Here is a 21,823-nt window from a genome sequence, read left to right as displayed (position 1 = left end):
TCTTGAACTTGAGATAGCATAGCCCCCAGTCCATGTAAGTTTCCATCTGTGTACAACAAGAATGGGGCATCAAACCATGCATATGCCAAGATCAGATCACTAGTAAGGGCCTTTTTCAGTGCTTCAAAGGCTTCCTGCCGCTGTGGTCCCCACTTGATGGATCGATTCTTGGGCTGCCCTTTTGTGCCCCTCAGTAGCTCATTTAGTGGGCCAGCGAAATGGGTGAACTTGGGTATAAACCTCCGATAGTATCCGGCCAGACTTAAAAAAAGAACGCACTTTCTGGAGTGTATTCGGCTGAGGCCAGTTTCGGACGTAAGGCTAGGTTCACATTGCATTATTGGGTGATCGCTAACGGACAGCGTTGCATGGCGAAAATGTCGCAATTAACGCACCCATTGACAGCAATGTTCTTTCTGCCTGAAGCGCATCGCTAGCGCGTGCCTTTTTCGGCTCGCACTAGCGATGTGCCGTTCTTTTGTGGCGTGCCTCGGACGCTGCTTGCAGCGTCCGCGGTGCGCCCGAGGTCCGTTCCCCGCTCTCGCAGATCGGGGATCTGTGAGAGTGGGGACGTTAACGCGACCCCTAAACGCGACCCCTAAAAATACATTGCGTTAGCGCAATCTGCTAGCGCTAGCGCTAAACGGATTGCCCTAACGCAATGTGAACCTAGCCTAATAACATGTCTTGGGTATTCTATCCGCTGTTGAAACAGTTGAAACTTCCTAGCTTGATCTTGAGCCTGTGATCTCGCAATCGTCTCAGGACTTGTCGCAGCTTCTGCAAGTGATCTTCAAAAGAGACTCCAAATACCACCACATCATCCAGGTATATCAACACCCACTCAAAGTTGAAATCACCCAAACAATGCTCCATCAACTGCTGGAATGTTCCTGGGGCATTTGACAAGCCAAACGGTATCCTGTTGAACTCGTAGAGTCCCTTGGGTAGGCTGAAAGCAATCCTTGCCTTGTCTTTCTCAGCCACCGGTACCTGCCAGTATCCACTAGCCAGATCAAGAGTTGAGAAAAATTTTGCATGACTCAGAGGGGATAACGACTTTTCTATTCATGGAAGAGGATAGGCATCGCGGACAGTCTGGGCATTCAGCTTCTGGCAATCCACACAGAACCAGAGAGACCCATCCTTCCTCCGCACCAAGACCACTAGAGCAGCCCAAGGACTCTGACTCTCTTGAATCACCTGATTCTTCAACATGCTGGACACCATGTCTTTCACCTCTTGGTACATCTTCGGCGGGGTTTGCCGGTACCTCTCTCGGATTGGTGCAGCATCACCGGTAGGGATTTCATGTTCAATAGTGGTAACACACCCAAAGTCCTCATCATGCCTTAAGAACGCCTCCTGAAATTCCCACAAAGTTTCTTTGAGAAGCTTTTGTTGCCGCTGGTGATCAGCAGCCGGAGGTGCCAGTGGTTTGTGGCTGCAACAGGAGCTGTGGCAGTGCCAGCAGGAGCTGGTTTGGTATCGTAAGAGGACAGTGTAAACCAGGTCACACAACCTCTTAAAGGGAGCCTGTCACCCCAAAATGGAAATTGAGATAAGCCCACCGGCATCAGGGGCTTATCTACAGCATTCTGGAATGCTGTAGATAAGCCCCCGATGTATCCTGAAAGATAAGAAAAAGAAGTTAGATTATACTCACCCAGGGGCGTTCCCGCTGCAATCCGGTCCGATGGGCATCGCGGTCCGGGGCCTCCCATCTTCATAGGATGACGTCCTCTTCTTGTCTTCACACTGCAGCTCCGGCGCAGACGTACTTCGCCCTGTTGAGGGCAGAGCAAAGTACTGCAGTGCGCAGGCGCCGGGCCTCTCTGACCTTTCCCGGCGACTGCGCACTGCAGTACTTTGCTTTGCCCTCAACAGGCATGAAGACAAGAAGAGGATGTGATCGTAAGAAGATGGGAGGCCCCGGACCGGACCGCGACACCCATCGGATTGGACCGCCCGCCCAGGTGAGTATAATCTAACCTCTTTTTCTCATCTTTCAGGTTACATCGAGGGCTTATCTACAGCTTTACAGAATGCTGTAGATAAGCCCCTGATGCTGGTGGGCTTAGCTCAACTTCCATTTTGGGGGTGACTGGTTCCCTTTAAAGAGCAACGGCCCAGAAAGACCTAAGTGTACTGTGGTACTGTTGAGGCTGTTGGGGCAGATAGACTGCTGTGAACAGGTGGTGAGGGGCCTGTAGAGGGATATGGGAGGTCCACGGCGTGCTCCTCAAGGAGGGATAGTGGCCCAAAAAGGGGTGGAGTACCAAAAGGGAGTGGAGTCCCGAAAGGGGCGGAGTCCCAAAAGGAGATAGTGGCCCAAAAAGGAGCAGAATTTCAAAAGGGGCGGCATCGGTTACCTTAGCGGACATGTCTGGGGAACAGCGGTGTTTGTGTTTTACTTATTCCGAGTGCGGCATAGACTTCCTGTAAGACGACAGGCAACAGGTGTATACCGTGATGTTACATCGAGAAGGAGTCTCTGAACTGCTGGACTCAAAGAGTCAGGTGACTCTGATAGGAGCTCCTCTCATTCTCTGTCTGACCGAGAAAAAGGTCAAGGTTCGCTGCATCCATGGGGTCACTGTGGACTATACTGTGGACAGAGTGATGATTGATATGTCCAAAAGTGTTGAGTGCAAAGATGGCGCTATAATACAAAACTTATTGTACCCCTTTGAGAGGGGTCGGGACTATGTGTTCTTTGAAGATCTACGGGAAGTTGATGAAGTGTGGGGTTGCTCAGAGGAGAGACGGAGTGGTCATATGGAAGCCCCACTACAGCAGCAGGCTGTGGAGATTCTTGTTAATAAGATGTATAAGGAGGAGGAGGTAGCTCCACCTAAAGGCGATAGTCCAGAGTTCGGGGTGACCGGACGAAAGAGTGGGTCTGACCAACTCGGGGACTTAGCTTGGGTGACCAAACGTGTGACTGTGGGAAACAGGGTAGCTCCAGAAAAGGGGTACGACACCTGTTAAAGTGTGGACTTGCTGTTCCAGGATGACAGCGTGAGAGGGGTTGACTCCTATTCAGACTGTGACTCAAACGCAAGGGACAGAGAGTGCAGTAACGGGGAGCTGAGAAAAAAATGACAGATCTTCGTCTCGTCGTGGGGGCTGTGGAAAGGCGGGACAGGCTACACCCTCTGAGAAGAGAGACGATGAGCAAGAGACAGGGTCAGGTACAGATCAGGGTACTGTCCTTGATAAGGAGGTCACTTTGTCTCTAACAAATCCCAGCACAAGAGGTAAGGCTGGAATTAAAACAGACCTGTAGTAGACCCACATCTGCAATGCCCGGAAAGGGTGAAATGGCTCAGTATAATGAAGGCTTCAGAGTACCTGATGCTGAAGAGATGGAGTTCTCTGAAGTTACTGAGAGTTGCAAGACAGTTGAACCTGCGATTGCAGGAACAGGAGGAACTCTGAAGAGGCAGAGTGTGGGTGGGCAAGAGAGCCCATCTGAAAATCTAATTAAAGAACTGGTGGTGCGACATGTGCTGGCCAAAAGAGAGTAGGACCATAAGATAGAGCTGCTTAAAGAGACAGTGAAAGAGCATGTCAAGCGAGAAAGGGTCCTGAGAAAAGTGATTGAGAACAGAGTGGATGAGCTGGAGAAGGAAGTCTCTGAGCTCAGAGGTCACCTGTCAGCGTGTCAAACCATGAACAAGGCCATATTGAAAGATATGGAGGTTCTCAAAGAGGCCGAAGAGAAGCAGGAGATTCTCCAGAGAGAGGATGAGCATCACTGCCTGGCAGAGGAGCAAGATAAAGTTCTCCGAGAGCTCAAGATAAAGGAGACTAATCCCCAGCTTCAGAAATCCACAGACTACCAGGAAATCAAACTGTTGCACTCTCCCGATCTGATCGCAATGAAGGAGAGTGAGCTGGAGAGGCTGACCAAAGAAGGGGCCTCCACGGAGGAAGAAATCCAGCAGGGCAAGTGCCACACAGATGGCAATACAAAGGACGTCGAGGTCTTGAAAAATTGCGCTGTTGCTAAGGAGGAGGAGGTCCAACAGTATGTTCAAGAAGGTGAGACTTCCAGTTTCAAGTGCATAATAGAGGTACCCGAAGACATGCTAGAAGCGTGTGCCAGTGAGGAGGTGCATGAGGCCTTTAAAAAGGCAGTGGAAGTGTGTAGGGTGCACTGAGCACCTGAGACTCATCAACTGGTCATACTGTCGACTAGGGAAGTCACAGTGAAGAGGGTGGCTGTCCTGAGGGATATGCATCTACAATGCCTCCTCACAAAACAGATGATCATGCTGAAGAATGAGGAAGCCGCTCGACGTCTGGAGCTAGCGAGAGAAGCTCAAAATCGGCTCGGCTTGGTGGAAGACATCATTCTGCTACCCAGGAATTTGGTGGGGAAAGTCATTGGAAGGCTTGGGAGAGCGATGCAGGAGATTGTAAATAGATCCGGTGTGAAGAGACTGAGGATTCCAGCTGATGACAAGGCCCAGGTCGTGCGTGAAGATGGGATGGTTCCATTCCTTGTTGTTGGATCCATGGAGAGTCTTGGGAAAATCTGGATGCTCCTGGGGTATCGCGTGGTGTACCTAAAAGAAGTCGAGCAGCTAAGACGTGAGAGGGAGCAGATCAATATAGAGCTGCAGGAAATGGCAAACAGATTGCCGCCACCCTCATCTAGTGGAATAGAGAGGCAAAGAGGTTCGCTTAAGATTGGAAAACCGCAAGCTGGAGCTAATAGAGGACATGGGGATAGATGGAAGTGGATCATCCCGTAGGGCAGTGGGGTACTCGGTACCGGGTCCTTCGGTTCTCAAGGGGGACGTCACGGTGGCTGACCCAGTCCGTGGCCCTAGGGACGTCCGTTGTAAAAGGGGGAATGGTCTTTAAAGGGAAATGTTCGTGACGCCACCTGTGGTATTCGGTCAGGGCGACCGACGCTGCTTAGGGGTCCACTGGGGTGATGTTATGGCAGCTAGATGGTATACCTTCCCACAGGTGAAGTATATCCCCAGGGCTTTCCAGTGTGTAGATGGTGGATTGTGAGAGGCGCAGTGAAGAACGAGGACACAAGGTTGCAGTCTCTTTACCTTTTTACTGAAGGCTTCAGCGTCCACAGTCCAGAGTACCAGCTCACAGGGCAGGCAGAGCCCGGCCGGTTTGGAGGCAAATCCAGAGTCCCCTTATCCAGGTGGAAATCAGTAGCCTTCCTCTAGCACCGTGTGTTGTAGTACCTTACTGCTGAGCTTCTCATAAGATCCTCACAACTGTAGTAGATGTTCTAGATGTTGTGTCTCTCTGACCTCCGGATGGATAGGACAAACCCGTATGACTGGTGGCCTGAGGCTTTTTACAGGGACTCTAGCACGCCCCAGCCTCCACAAGTTGCCACCGTGCCTCCTGGGTATAGGGCGGGCAGGTAACATGAAATTAGCTGTCCTGCCGGTCTCTGGAGCAAGGCATAAAGGACTGTTGCTCCCTCGGTGTTCCTTCTACCGGGATCCTGCGCCTCAGAAGGAGGCAGCCTGTACAGGGCAGAACTTCTTCTGGTTTCCTCTCCTTTTGCTATGACTTCTCCTCACACTTTACAATACAGTTGACAATACAGAATGACATTACTGCAACGACCAGGACCCTGGGGCGCTGCACTAGGACTGCTCTACAGACAAAAAAAACCATGGGAGAAATGGCCAGCAGAAAGATAACAGAAGGTGGCTGTTGTGAATTCCGTTCTCGAACTCCCTCCTGTGGTCATGAATGGTACTTCGGGGAGTTCTGTCCGTGGACTCCCTCTGGTGGCTGTGAGTGGAACTGCTGGTTCTGAGGTTGTTTCCTCAGCTGCCCTCGTTTGCGGCTGGACTGGCTTCTCTATTTAACTCCACTTAGATCGTTACTCCATGCCAGCTGTCAATGTATCAGAACTGGTTCAGATCTCTCTCGGATCTTTCTGATGACCTGTCTACTCCAGCAGAAGCTAAGTCCCTGCTAGTTCATTTGTTGTTCATTTTGTACTGAATATATTTCTTAGTACTTGCTAAGTTCTAGTCCAGCTTGCTAACATGATATTGCCTTGCTAGCTGGAAGCTCTGGGTTGCAGAGTGGCACCTCTGCACCGTGAGTCAGTGCGGGGGTCTTTTTGCACACTCTGCGTGGCTTTTTGTAGTTTTTTGTGCTGACCGCATAGATCCCTTTCCCATCCTCAGTCTATTTAGTAAGTCTGGCCTCCTTTGCTGAAACCTGTTTCATCCCTGTGTTTGTGACTTTCCTCTTAACTCACAGTTATTATATGTGGGGGGCTGCCTTTACCTTTAGGGAATTTCTCTGAGGCAACGTAAGGCTTCTTTTCCTATCTTTAGGGGTAGTCAGCTCTTAGGCTGTGAAGAGGCATCTAGGGAGAGTTAGGTACGCTCCACAGCTATTTCTAGTGTGTGTGTTATAGGATTAGGATTTGCGGTCAGCAGAGCTCCCACTTCCCAGAGCTTGTCCTGTCTTCTAGTTTAACCATCAGGTCATTCCAGGTGCACCTAACCACCAGGTCCGTAACAGTACAGGTGGCCCACAAAGTGTTAATGCATCTCAATAGAGGGATAAGAGAAGTTCTGAGACCATTTTTTTTTCTCTGCAGTGTGTTTTGTCTTTCTTTTCCCCTTAACCTCTGGGTGGTTCAGGACTCAGGTGTAGATATGGACATTCAAGGTCTGTCCTCTTGTGTTGATCACCTCACTGCGAGGGTACAAAGCATTCAAGATTATGTAGTTCAGAATCCTATGTTAGAGCCTAGAATTCCAATTCCTGATTTGTTTTTTGGAGATAGATCTAAATTTCTGAATTTCAAAAATAATTGTAAACTGTTTCTTGCTTTGAAACCCCGCTCCTCTGGTGACCCCATTCAGCAAGTAAAAATCATTATTTCTTTGTTACGTGGCGACCCACAAGACTGGGCATTCTCCCTTGCGCCAGGAGATCCTGCATTGCTTAATGTAGATGCATTTTTTCTGGCGCTTGGATTGCTTTATGACGAACCTAACTCTGTGGATCAGGCAGAGAAAATCTTGCTGGCTTTGTGTCAAGGTCAGGATGAAGCGGAGGTATATTGCCAGGAGTTTAGAAAGTGGTCTGTGCTTACTCAATGGAATGAGTGTGCCCTTGCAGCAATTTTCAGAAAAGGTCTTTCTGAAGCCCTTAAGGATGTTATGGTTGGGTTTCCCACGCCTGCTGGTCTGAATGAATCAATGTCCTTGGCCATTCAGATCGATCGGCGCTTGCGTGAACGCAAGGTTGTGCGCCATTTGGCGGTGTCCTCTGAGCAAAGGCCTGAGCCTATGCACTGTGATAGGACTTTGACCAGAGCTGAACGGCAAGAACACAGATGTCAGAATGGGCTGTGTTTTTACTGTGGTGACTCCACTCATGCTATCTCTGATTGTCCTAAGCGCTCTAAGCGGTTCGCTAGGTCTGTCACCATTGGTACTGTACAGCCTAAATTTCTTTTGTCCGTTACTCTGATTTGCTCTTTGTCGTCCTACTCTGTTATGGCATTTGTGGACTCAGGCGCTGCCCTGAATTTGATGGACTTGGAGTTTGCCAGGCGCTGTGGTTTTTTCTTGGAGCCCTTGCAGTATCCTATTCCATTAAGGGGAATTGATGCTACGCCTTTGGCCAAGAATAAACCTCAGTACTGGACTCAGTTGACCATGTGCATTGCTCCTGCACATCAGGAAGATGTTTGCTTTTTGGTGTTGCATAATTTGCATGATGTGGTCGTTTTGGGTTTGCCATGGCTACAGGTCCATAATCCAGTATTGGATTGGAAATCAATGTCTGTGTCCAGTTGGGGTTGTCAAGGGGTACATGGTGACGTTCCGTTGTTGTCAATTTCTCCTTCTACTCCTTCTGAAGTCCCTGAGTTTTTGTCGGATTACCGAGATGTATTTGATGAGCCCAAATCCAGTGCCCTACCTCCTCATAGGGATTGTGATTGTGCTATTGATTTGATTCCTGGTAGTAAATTTCCTAAGGGATGGCTTTTCAATTTATCTGTGCTGGAACACGCCGCTATGCAGAGTTATTTAAAGGAGTCCTTGGAGAAAGGGCATATTCGCCCGTCGTCGTCACCGTTGGGAGCAGGGTTCTTTTTTGTGGCCAAGAAGGATGGTTCTCTGAGACCTTGTATAGATTACCGCCTTCTCAATAAAATCACGGTCAAATTTCAGTACCCTTTGCCTCTACTGTCTGATTTGTTTGCCCGGATTAAGGGGGCTAGTTGGTTCACCAAGATAGATCTTCGAGGGGCGTATAATCTTGTGCGTATTAAACAGGGCGATGAATGGAAAACAGCATTTAATACGCCCGAGGGCCATTTTGAGTACCTGGTGATGCCATTCGGGCTTTCTAATGCTCCATCTGTGTTTCAGTCCTTTATGCATGACATCTTCCGAAAGTATTTGGATAGATTCATTATTGTATATTTGGATGATATTTTGGTCTTTTCGGATGATTGGGAGTCTCATGTGAAGCAGGTCAGAATGGTGTTCCAGGTTCTTCGTGCTAATTCTTTGTTTGTGAAGGGGTCTAAATGTCTCTTCGGAGTTCAGAAGGTTTCCTTTTTGGGCTTCATTTTTTCCCCTTCTACTATCGAGATGGATCCTGTTAAAGTTCAGGCCATTTATGATTGGACTCAGCCTACATCTGTGAAGAGCCTTCAGAAATTCCTGGGCTTTGCTAATTTTTATCGTCGCTTCATCGCTAATTTTTCTAGTGTTGTTAAACCGTTGACTGATTTGACCAAGAAAGGTGCTGATGTCGTGAATTGGTCCTCTGCGGCCGTTGAGGCTTTTCGGGAGTTGAAACGTCGTTTCTCTTCGGCCCCTGTGTTGTGTCAGCCAGATGTTTCGCTCCCTTTTCAGGTCGAGGTTGATGCTTCTGAGATTGGAGCAGGGGCTGTTTTGTCTCAAAGATCTTCTGATGGCTCTGTGATGAAGCCATGTGCTTTCTTTTCTAGAAAGTTTTCGCCTGCTGAGCGTAATTATGATGTTGGCAATCGGGAGTTGTTGGCTATGAAGTGGGCGTTCGAGGAGTGGCGACATTGGCTTGAGGGAGCCAAGCATCGCGTAGTGGTCTTAACTGATTACAAGAATCTGACTTATCTCGAGTCTGCTAAGCGGTTGAATCCTAGACAGGCTCGATGGTCGCTGTTTTTCTCCCGTTTCAATTTTGTGGTTTCATACCTTCCAGGTTCTAAGAATGTGAAGGCCAATGCCCTTTCAAGGAGTTTTGTGCCTGATTCCCCGGGAGTTCCTGAGCCGGCTGGTATTCTCAAAGAGGGGGTAATTCTGTCTGCCATCTCACCTGATTTGCGGCGGGCGCTGCAGGAGTTTCAGGCTGATAGACCTGACCGTTGTCCAGCAGAGAAACTGTTTGTCCCTGATAGATGGACTAGTAGAGTTATCTCTGAGGTTCATTGTTCGGTGTTGGCTGGTCATCCTGGGATTTTTGGTACCAGAGATTTGGTGGCTAGGTCCTTTTGGTGGCCTTCCTTGTCACGGGATGTGCGTTCTTTTGTGCAGTCCTGTGGGATTGGGCTCGGGCCAAGCCCTGCTGTTCTCGTGCCAGTGGGTTACTTTTGCCCTTGCCAGTCCTGAAAAGGCCTTGGACGCATGTTTCCATGGATTTTATTTCAGATCTCCCTGTCTCTCAAAGGATGTCGGTCATCTGGGTGGTTTGTGATCGCTTCTCTAAGATGGTCCATTTGGTACCCTTGCCTAAATTACCTTCCTCCTCTGATTTGGTTCCACTGTTTTTCCAGCATGTGGTTCGTTTGCATGGCATTCCGGAGAACATCGTGTTGGACAGAGGTTCCCAGTTTGTTTCAAGGTTTTGGCGGTCCTTTTGTGCTAAGATGGGCATTGATTTGTCTTTCTCTTCGGCTTTCCATCCTCAGACAAATGGCCAAACCGAGCGAACTAATCAGACTTTGGGGACCTATCTGAGATGCTTTTTTTCTGCTGATCAGGATGATTGGGTGACCTTCTTGCCATTGGCTGAGTTCGCCCTTAATAATCGGGCCAGTTCGGCTACTTTGGTTTCGCCTTTTTTTTGTAATTCTGGTTTTCATCCTCGTTTTTCTTCAGGGCAGGTTGAGCCTTCGGACTGTCCTGGTGTGGATTCTGTGGTGGACAGGTTGCAGCAAATTTGGACTCATGTAGTGGACAATTTGACATTGTCCCAGGAGAAGGCTCAACGTTTCGCCAACCGCCGTCGCTGTGTTGGTTCCCGACTTCATGTTGGGGATTTGGTTTGGTTGTCGTCTCGTCATGTCCCTATGAAGGTTTCTTCTCCTAAGTTTAAGCCTCGTTTCATTGGTCCTTATAAGATTTCTGAAATTCTCAATCCTGTGTCGTTTCGTTTGGCCCTTCCAGCTTCTTTTGCCATCCATAATGTGTTCCATAGGTCGTTGTTGCGGAGATATGTGGCGCCTATGGTTCCCTCCGTTGACCCTCCTGCTCCGGTGTTGGTCGAGGGGGATTTGGAGTATGTGGTGGAGAAGATTTTGGATTCTCATATTTCGAGACGGAAACTTCAGAACCTGGTCAAATGGAAGGGCTATGGTCAGGAGGATAATTCCTGGGTTTTTGCCTCCGATGTCCATGCGGCCGAGTTGGTTCGTGCCTTTCATTTGGCTCGTCCTGATCGGGCTGGGGGCTCTGGTGAGGGTTCGGTGACCCCTCCTCAAGGGGGGGTACTGTTGTGAATTCCGTTCTCGAACTCCCTCCTGTGGTCATGAATGGTACTTCGGCGAGTTCTGTCCGTGGACTCCCTCTGGTGGCTGTGAGTGGAACTGCTGGTTCTGAGGTTGTTTCCTCAGCTGCCCTCGTTTGCGGCTGGACTGGCTTCTCTATTTAACTCCACTCAGATCGTTACTCCATGCCAGCTGTCAATGTATCAGAACTGGTTCAGATCTCTCTCGGATCTTTCTGATGACCTGTCTACTCCAGCAGAAGCTAAGTCCCTGCTAGTTCATTTGTTGTTCATTGTGTACTGAATATATTTCTTAGTACTTGCTAAGTTCTAGTCCAGCTTGCTAACATGATATTGCCTTGCTAGCTGGAAGCTCTGGGTTGCAGAGTGGCACCTCTGCACCGTGAGTCGGTGCGGGGGTCTTTTTGCACACTCTGCGTGGCTTTTTGTAGTTTTTTGTGCTGACCGCATAGATCCCTTTCCCATCCTCAGTCTATTTAGTAAGTCTGGCCTCCTTTGCTGAAACCTGTTTCATCCCTGTGTTTGTGACTTTCCTCTTAACTCACAGTTAATATATGTGGGGGGCTGCCTTTACCTTTGGGGAATTTCTCTGAGACAAGGTAAGGCTTATTTTCCTATCTTTAGGGGTAGTTAGCTCTTAGGCTGTGAAGAGGCGTCTAGGGAGAGTTAGGTACGCTCATCAGCTATTTCTAGTGTGTGTGTTATAGGATTAGGATTTGCGGTCAGCAGAGTTCCCACTTCCCAGAGCTTGTCCTGTCTTCTAGTTTAACCATCAGGTCATTCCAGGTGCACCTAACCACCAGGTCCATAACAGGTGGCCTGATGGAAGAGGTAAAAACAGTGATGCCTCATTTAGCTCAGGGTGACCTAAGCAGGAGACCCTGCAGCGGACGAAATGACAAAGAGGCTGATCAGACAGGATGTATGGGTGCAAAGGAATTATGCCTACATACTGACCGCCGGGGATGCGGGTGGTCTGACAAGGGGTAATCTCTATCAAAGGATGTGATGGAGATGGATTACGGGTGTCTACAAAAGTGTTCAGTAGCAGGGCCCGACTTTGACAGACAGTTTGACTGGTAGAGATGACCGAGAAGGATCTCTAGTGGGGTAATAGAAAGTGCCAAGCCCCACGGCTTTAGGCAGAGGGGGAATATGTGGTATGGCAACTGGTCATGTGATTAATGGGCGGTATGTATCACAGAGGTGGGTGGCCCTGTGATGGAAGCCTGGGCATGTTTTGCTCAGCAGATTTACTGCTGAGGGATTTGCTTTACATTGGGAGGGCTTCCAGGTGACTTGGAGAGATGGGTGGGTCCAGTCACCTACATACCCACCCAAAGGGGTGTTTTCTGTACACTTAAGATGGTTGTGTGTTTGAGGACCTGCGGTGATGTCACGATCACCTCACTATCCATGTGATAGGTACCTGAGTGTGGTTACAACTATGTAATGGAGGTGTGTTTGGCATATGGGCGCGAGTGCTGGCTAGTTTGAGCCAGAGCAAGGAGGCCTGTGAGATACCTCCGGAGTGGACTGTCTGATAACCTTGAGTGATACTGACCAGGGTCAGTGAGAGACATCTGTGGGATACCTCTGAGGATAAGAAGCATCTGGGAACCTGTGTGGCCGACACCAACAGGTAACGGACAGGGATCCGTCTTATACTGACCGGGGTCAGAGAGAGAGAGACTGTGTTTACTCAATGTTTATGGGATACCTCTGAGGATAAGAGGCATCGAGGAACCTGTGTGATGGATGCCAGCAGGTATCAGACTGTAATCCGTGTTATGCTGACCGGGGTCAGTGAGAGACGGTAGTTCCACTATAGAGCCGAATGTGTAACGGACGGTGTACAGGCTGTTGCATGCTACCCAGTTCCTGATGTGCGGTTTATGCTGATGTCAAAATAAACCGAAATAAGACTGTTTATGTGAAAAATCATGACTGTGTGCGTTTATCCCGTTGCCAAGCCAGTGTCCCCATGACACGCAGTAAGTGCCATCTTACAGTGAGAAGTGACTCAGTGTCACATTATGGCTGATCAATACGGTTTTCTTTTTCACCAGTATGGAGCCTGTTCAAAAGCTCTGTGACCAGGTGGCGAATTTCATACTGATGATGCAGGATCTGGCTAAGGAATACCAGATTTTGGAATCATCGCAATATCAGCTGCCGGGTCAGATGATAAGTTTGATAAACTCCTGGTAGCCCTTCACTGCCAGCAGTGGCTGTGACGTCCATACCTTCTGCCAAGCGAGTATCCCCCAAGACATGCAGTAAGTGCTATCTTACAGTGAGAAGTGACTTAGTGTCACATTATGGCTGATCAATACGTTTTTCTTTTTACCCAGTATGGAGCCTGTTCAAAAGCTCTGTGACCAGGTGGCGAATTTCATACTGATGATGCAGGATCTGGCAAACGAATACCAGATTTTGGAATCATCACAATATCAGCTGCAGGGTCAGATGATAAGTTTGCTAAACTCCTGGTAGCCCTCCACTGCCAGCAGTGGCTGTGACGTCCATACCTTCTGATTGCATATTCAGTTTCTCCTGAACCTTTAATGGCCCTCCCTGAAAAATTTTTGGGAGAGAAAAAACAGTTTAAGGTTTTCAGGAAACGCTTTAGATTATTTTTTACCCTGCATCCCTGGTCTTCAGGCGATGAGTTCCAAAAGGTGGGAATAATGACCCTTGTTGTGAATTCCGTCTGGGTTCCCTCTGGTGGCCTTTAGCGATACTGCGGGTCTGGAGCTGGGCTCAGCTGCCTCATTTCCTGCTATGCTGGTTCCTATTTAACTCCACCTGGACCTTTACTTGTGGCCTGCTGTCGTTGTATTCAGTACTGGTTCTGACCTCTCCTGGATTTTCCTAGTGACCTGTCTATTTCTGAGAAGCTAAGTCTTGCTAGTTCTTTTTGCTCATTGTTTCCTTGAATATGTTTCTCAGTAAATGATGTGTTCAGTCCAGCTTGCTTATATGTGATTTTTCGCTTGCTGGTAGCTCTGGGGAGCAGAAGTGCGCCCCTCACATCGTGAGTCGGTGTGGGGGTTCTTGTACTTTCTGCGTGGATAGTTTTTGATAGTTTTTGTACCGACCACACAGATCCCTGCTATCTTCTGTCTATTTAGTGTTAGCGGGCCTCATTTGCTTAAACCTGTTTTTCATTCCTACGTTTGTATTTTCCCCTTAACTCACCGTTATTATTTGTGGGGGGCTGTCTAAACTTTGGGGTTATTTCTCTGAGGCAAGTGAGGCTTTGCTTTCTCTCTAGGGGTAGCTAGTTTCTCAGGCTGTGAAGAGGTGTCTAGGTTTTTAGGTAACGCTCCAGACCCGCAGTATCGCTAAAGGCCACCAGAGGGAACCCAGACGGAATTCACAACAAACCCTACTGCAAAGGGGTCCTCAGACCTGGGCATTTTCTTTGTCCCCATAATCCCCAGAATGGTTTTCTGTGGATGCCTTTTTTAAAGCTTTAGGTCTCATTTATGACAAACCCAACAGAATCCAGGTTGCCGAAGCAAAGACCATGAACCTGTTACAGAGGGGCCTTTGCTGAGGACTACTGCACTGAGTTTCGGCAGTGGTCCACTTAAGTTCTGTGGAATGATGGAGCTCTCAGGGACTAGTTCCACAAAGGCCTTTCCGAAACTCTTAAGGACGCTCTTGTCCTTCATGATACTGCTTGTTCTCTGACAGAGGCCATGACCCAGGCATATGAATGGACCGCAGACTCCATGAGAGATATGGTAAACAGCAGGCTGCCAGTTATACTTCCGCCAAGTAGGTGAATTTTCCGGAGGTGAAGCCATTGGACATTAGAGTTGCCAGTCTTCGTGTTATGGATAGAAAACATAGAAAATATCTTGAACTCTGTACTGTGTCACTTTGGACATTTTCTCAAGAATTGCCCAACTCTTCCTGAGGCAAGCAAACTGCAAGAGAACGTCTGATTCTGGGTGACTCCAGACTCTCAGTTCCCTTTTTCTTCCTCTGATATAGTACTGATGAATACAGTTTTATCCTTCAAGGACCAAGTGTTATCAGCTTTGACATTCATTGACTGCAGGTCCACTGCTAACTTTATTGATTTTGGACTGGTACTAAAGTTAGGACTAGGGACAGTTTGTTTAGAAAGACTCATTCAAATCTTTGTCATTGACAAGACCCCATTAACCCTGAATCTGGTGAAGAGAGTAACTGTAGAGTTCACGTTCCAAGTGGGAACACTCCACCCTGAATCCATCTCCTGTTTTGTTTTGGATAATTAACCTGCTGGGTTGGTACTGGGGCTTCCATGGTTGTATGTTCACTATTCTGTTAATGATTGGTATCCGAAGGAAACTGTTAAGTGGAGCCCCAATTGTTACAAGAAATGTCTAAAGTCTGTACAAATATGCTCTGCTAGTCTGAAGGGTCTGCCGGTGTTCCTGAAGGACTCTGAAGAAGTGATCTTGGAAAAAGAGGCGGAGATACTACCTCCCCATGGTCCTTATGATTGTGCTATTAATCTTGTCCCTAATGCTAAATTACCTAAAGCTCGCCTTTATAATTTGTCTGGGCATGGACAGGCGCCATGAAAGAAAATGTTAATGAAAGTTTATGGAAGGGTCATATCCGTCCTTCCTCCTCCCCTGTAGTTGCTGGATTTTTCTTTTTAAAAAGAAAGATGGCGGCCTCCGACCCGGTCTCGATTTCCAGAACTAAAAATCACAGTTAAAAATACTTACACTAAACTCCGACATATATAATCAGCTTCTGGGGGCTAAGTGGTTTTTTAAACTTTATTTTAGAGGGGCTTACAATTTGATATGCATCTGGAAGGGTGATGAGTGGGAGACGGCATTCTTGACGTCTGAGGGTCTATTTGAAAATCTTGTCATGTAATTTTATTATTATTTATTATTATTATACATTTTTATAGTGCCATTTATCCCATGGTGCTTTACATGTGAAAGGAGCAGATATAGACAAGCACAATAAGCATGAGCAAAACAAGGCACACACAAGTACAGAAGGAGAGTGGACCCTGCCCACGAGGGCTGACAGTCTATAGGGGATGGGTAAGGATACACTAGGAGAGGGTAGAGCTGGTCGTGCAGCGGTTCAGCAGACTAAGCATCACTGCAGGTTGTAGGTTTGTCAGAAGATGTGGGTCTTCAGGTTCTTTTTGAAGATTTCCGTGGTAGGCAAGAGTCTGATGTGTTGGGGTAGAGAGTTCCAGAGTAAGGGGGAGGGACAGGAGAAGTCTTGTATGTGGTTGTGGGAAGAAGAGATAAGAGGGGAGTAGAGAAAGAGATCTTGAGAGGATCAAAGGTTGCGTGTGGGTAAGTACCGGGAGACCATGTCACAGATGTATGGAGGAGACAGGTTGTGGATGGCTTTGTATGTCATAGTTAGGGTTTTGAACTGGAGCCTCTGGACAATAGGAAGCCAGTGAAGGGCTTGGCAGAGAGGAGAGGCTGGGGAATAATGAGGAGACAGGTGGATTAGTCAGGCAGCAGAGTGTAGGATGGATTGGAGTGGTGCCAGAGTCCTAGAGGGGAGGCCAGAGAGTAGGAGGTTGCAGTAATCGAGGCGGGAGATGATAAGGGCGTGCACCACCGTTTTTGTAGTTACATGGTCAAGGAATGCACGGATCAATGCACATACTGTTTTTTTTTTTTCAAAATATTATGAATGAAATTTTCTCTGATTTCATTGGAAGATGTGTTGTGATTTACCTGGATGATATTCTAATTTTCTCTTTCGATTTGAACTCTCACCAGGAACATGTCTGTGTGGTATTATAAAAGTTGAGGAAGAACTTTGTTTGCAAAAATTTTTTCTATTCAGGAAATTTTGTTCTTGGAGTTTATCTTGTCAGCAGCAAGGTTTAAGATGGACTCTGGGAAGGTGCAGGCTATAGTTGACTGGGTTCAACCTTGTGACCGTAAGGCTTTTGCAACTTTTTCTGGGATTCGCCAACTATTATAAGAAATTTATCAGCATTTTTTTTCAGATTGCTGAACCTCTTACTGACCTCACACGTAAGTGGCTGAATTATTTAATGTCTGCTCCCGTTCGAATTCAACCCTATCTCCATGAGCCTTTCATTGTAGTGGTGGATGCTTTGGAGATCGGGGTAGGGGCTGTTTTATCACAAAGCCCGAAACTCTACCTAATCGGCGTCCATGTGCTTTGTTTTCTAAAAAAAAATCTTATCTGTGGATAGAAATTATGATTTTGAGAATTGTGATTTACTTGCTGTTAAATTGACCTTTGAGGAATGGAGGCATTTTTTGGAGGGGCAGATCATCAAGCTACTGTGGTCACTGATCACAAGAATTTAGCTTACGTTCAATCAGAAAAATGATTAACCCCCAGGCAGGCCAGCTGACACGTTTTAACACAGTCTCGATTCAGTTTCTCCCCCAGAACCTCCATCCTCCATTTTTCCTGAGTATTGTGGTTTCTATGGTAACCTCAGAGTTGAAAGAGGAGATCCGTTAAGTCCAGTCATTGGCTCCTTCTGCTACTCCACGATCCAAATTATTTGTGCCTGTATACCTAAGATTGCATCTGTTATAGGAGTTTCATGATTCCATCTTGGTCATCCTGGGGTTACTGCTACATGGAAAGCCATTGCTAGACTTTTTTGGTGGCCATTCATGCATAATGAAATTAAAGATTTTGTATCCACTTGTGAAGTCTGCATGCACTAAAGTCAGTCATAGCTAGCTGTACGAGAATTTGGCTCCATTGACAATTTCAGAAAGACCATGGACTCATCTGTCCATGGATTTCATCACGGATTTGTCCATCTGGTGAGAAAACTACTACTTGTGTAGTAGTTGATCGATTCAGCAAACAAACCTATTTTGTTCCTTCAGCAGGATTACCAAATTCAGAGACACTCTCCAGGCAGCTTATTTCTCATATTCTAAGGTTACATGGGGTGCCTCTTAACACTGTGTCTGATAGTGAATGCAAGTTTTCACTAAATCGGGGAGAGCTTTTTGTTGTAAGCAAGGGATTGACTTGTTATTTTCATCTGCTTACCACCCTGAAACCAAAGGTCAGACTGAGAGGACAAATCAATCTTTGGAACAAATTTTACGGTGCTTTGTGGCAGATCGGCAGGAGGACTGGTCTTCATTTTTATCACTCATTTAGTTTGACTTACAATTGGGTAAATCAGTCTACGGGAACCCCACCATTTTTATGAAATTACGGTTTTCATCTGCAGTTTGGCGAGGTTTCTAGGATTATTTCTGAATAATGTCCAGGGGTGTAGGTCGCCATGCCGAGACTTGGGAATGTCTGGTGGGAAGTTCAAAAGAATATTGGGACCACTCAGATTCGTAAAAAACAGAAGGCTGACCTCAGACTCCTCGACTATTTCGACTCACGGCTTGTCCGTGAGAAGTGACTCCGTATCATATCATGAAGGTGAGAACAGGCTTGGGGGGGTGAAGGAGTTAAATCTTATTTATCTCTCCACATATATGTTTATTTCTGTGACTATTTGAAACATTGAGCTTTAACCTTAATATTGCATTTGTATGTCATAGTATCATTGAGGGTGTATCTGAATTGTTATTGGCTAATGATAATGTGATATGGTGTAGTGAGTGATCACCCTGGCCTCCATATTCTGTAATTTGCTGGTCTTATCAGAACTACTTCAAGTGGAACTAATTAACGCAGAGCTTCACCTTGTGGGCTTTGAAGTGGATTTACAAAAGCTGTGTATGTATGTGTGTTAGCTTGAAAAAGACCACATAGGTCGAAACGCTGCAGCTGCTATACTTGCATGAAGGAATAAAGGATTTATATGTGAAACTTCCCAATGAACGCTGTCTTCAATTGCTTTTGGCTGATATTACATTGAGTGGATTTTTCTAATTTACTTTGACTGTGTTGCTCTCTGATGCCTAATGTGTGCTGCCACCATGCTAATGCTAATTACTTTCTTTCTGGGACAAAACCCTCTCAATCTTGATTCGGCAGCATACAAAAAGCAGTAACATTAAGTACTGATGTGCAGTCATTCCCAATTTTTACACATGACACGATGTCTTGGGGGACAGACTCCATACTTTGTAATGTAAATAATTTGAGATGAGGATCTTCTATTGTGTATTTTACATTATAAATTACCAATTTCTTTATGATAGTGAAGTTAATAAACATTAACGTAGCAATTAACAAAACAACTTGTTTATAATTTAGTGTTAGTTTATGTTGTTTATGGTGAAGATTTAAAGGGATTATTTAATTGCACAGGTTTGCAAGAGTAAAATTGTTTGAAAAGTAAGAGGTGATTGTTGTATACTTTCGATCGCTGAACTCAGTAAAAATATTGAAAAAAATCCATCATGTACAGTTTTTGCACAAACTCTGACTCCATAGGTTTTTTTCTTGCACCATATTGTGACCCCTTTCCATGACTTTTGGTGAATGATTTTGGTGTCATTAGATTAATTTCTAACCAATGAACACTAGGCTGCGATTGACTGCTATGGGTAGAGATTTTCTTAACCCAGCTTCCAAATAGTGTGGACGTGTCCATAGCATATATTTCATTTTACCTCAGCAATATAATAACTGAAAGCTGCAATGTAATTGGTTGTTATGGGCTGTAAAGTCAGATTTTTTTTCTTACTTACAGTTCATAAGTGTGGTGTCCATAGCAACCAATCAGAGCACAGCTTTCATTTTACCCCAGCAGTAGAACTGAAAGCTGCACTGTGATCATTTCCTATGGGAAGCAAAGGCAGATTTTCTTTTAGACAGGGTTCATAACAGTGTGGTAGTGTGCTTAACATGATTACTTTCAGTATTTAGTGGTTGTGGTGAATTAAGTTTCCGTTTCTAACAACGTGATCAATATGACTACAACGGGGTGTCATAATTCACCCAACAACTTTTTCTAGATCTGTGGTCGTTTTGTAGAGAAGAAACAGCGATGGGACATTGGGGATTTCATTAGAAAAAGTGTATTATGCATACTAGGTGATCAGGACAAGTCGTGGGCTCCACCTGTAGTGTGTCAACAATTCTCCCTGTGCCTCATGGTCCAGGAAAACCTGTCCCTTCACCTCCAGAGAAACTTTAAGATACACCTGATTCAGAACATGAAGAACTTAACTATGAGGATCAAGGATGGTCAATATGTGGTGATCTGAACGTTCTCTCTTTTCTCCTTAGGCAGCAAGGATACACGAAGTACCCATGCTTTTTGTGTGAATGGGACAGCTGGGATAGGACTCATCACTGGAGCCAAAAAAGATGGCCAATGAGAACATCTTTGCAACCTGGACTCAAGAATATAGTTGCAGAAGGCTTAATTGATCCCAATAAAGTTCTCCTGTCACCACTCCACATTAAGCTTGGACTAATGAAGCAGTTTGTCAAAGCTCTACTGAAACAAGGAGAGACTTTTATGTACCTGTGTACCAAGTTTAAGGGAGTATTCGAATCAAAACGGGAGGAAGGCATTTTTGTGGGTCCAGATATTCGGAAACACATGAAGGACAATGTTTTTGAAACAAAAATGAAAGCTGTTGAGTAAACGGCTTGAGATTATTTTAAAAAAGTCATAAAGAACTTTCTAGGTTTTAAAGTTCCAAAATTTAAGTCTATTGTGGAGAATATGCTGAAACATTTTAAAGCCTTGGGTTATCTGATGAATTTGAAGTTACATTTTTTACATTCCCATTTGGACTACTTTCCTGAAAACTTTGGTGCTGTCAGCAAAGAGCAAGGAGAAAGATTTCATTAGGTTATCAAGATGGAACTTGAACATGATGGGGGACTACTGCTGGATGCTTCACAGAGAAGATCCGCAGTCCTTCTATAAGAGAAAGCATATCGAGAAGCTTTGAAGAGAAAAGTAAAATGCACAAGAATTAATTTCTAATAAAGATGAAGAATAAATATTCAATAATTTTTTATAAATAATATTGTGTACATTTTTGGCTACAATAAATATTGTTCTCCTTTATTTCACTTGGACTTCATTTCACGCTTGTTTTGTGCAAAATCCATATGTTATTGTTAAAAATAGAAGTGTTTTTTTTTTAATTCAGAACACAAGAAAACATAAGAATCATTAATTGGATTTCAAAAAAATTTCATAAACTCAAATTTCGAATACCTGTGTCATAATACAATATACTGTGGGGGTATTGATGTGCTTTATACAGACTAAATCTTTACTTTTAAACAGAACTTATAACCTCCTGGAAAACTTCATGATGTAAAAGGAGACCAAAATATACAATCCTTCTCTAATAAATTAAAAAATAATCCTATCAAATTTAGTTATAATATCACTGACTATCTCACTATTTGACAATTGCATGAGACTTCCTGCTTCTCAGCTGGAAGACACCACTGCGTGGGGGGGTGGGGGAGAACTGGGAGCATGCAATACATACGGTAAATATAGGGGAGATGCTGTTAATTTCATACACAGGAGAGGTACTGTTATTTTGATAATGAATGTAGTTAGGCAAGAAGAAATTGAATACTTGTGTGATGAAGCAGGAGAGGTCAGCTAGAAACAGCAACTACAGTCCTGTCACAGCTTCTCCTTAGTGTGCTTTGGTAGTGACTGATATGTTACAATATCTAGCGAGAGACTCAGATTAAGGCCGGGGTCACACTTGCGAGTTCAATGCTAGAAACTCACGCAAGTCTCTTGCATTAATACCCGGCACTCCCGCCGGCACTCAGGACTGGAGCGCGCAGCTGCATAGAAATACATACAGCTGAACGTTCCGGTCCCGAGTGCCGGATATTGAGGTGAGAGACTCGTGCAAGTTTCTCGCAATGAACTCGCAAGTGTGACCCCGGCCTAACCGTTTACATGCAACCAACTCCTTTTTTGGGAGATTTACCCTTTACAAGCAGCTATGTCCTGCTTGTGCATATTAACCCTCCTTTTACATCTTATGACATATGTTACTTTTCACTTTTTTCCTTACAACTGGTTATTTTTAAGATCTGAGAAAAAGTTCTGTTACACAACACAGATGTTACTGTAGATTCTTAAATTGGTGCATTTCTGTACAAAAGAACTATATTTTGA

This window comes from Ranitomeya variabilis, chromosome 6 (genome assembly GCF_051348905.1).
Source record: "Ranitomeya variabilis isolate aRanVar5 chromosome 6, aRanVar5.hap1, whole genome shotgun sequence".
NCBI classification, from domain to species: domain Eukaryota; kingdom Metazoa; phylum Chordata; class Amphibia; order Anura; family Dendrobatidae; genus Ranitomeya; species Ranitomeya variabilis.
This window is presented reverse-complemented; position numbering follows the sequence as displayed.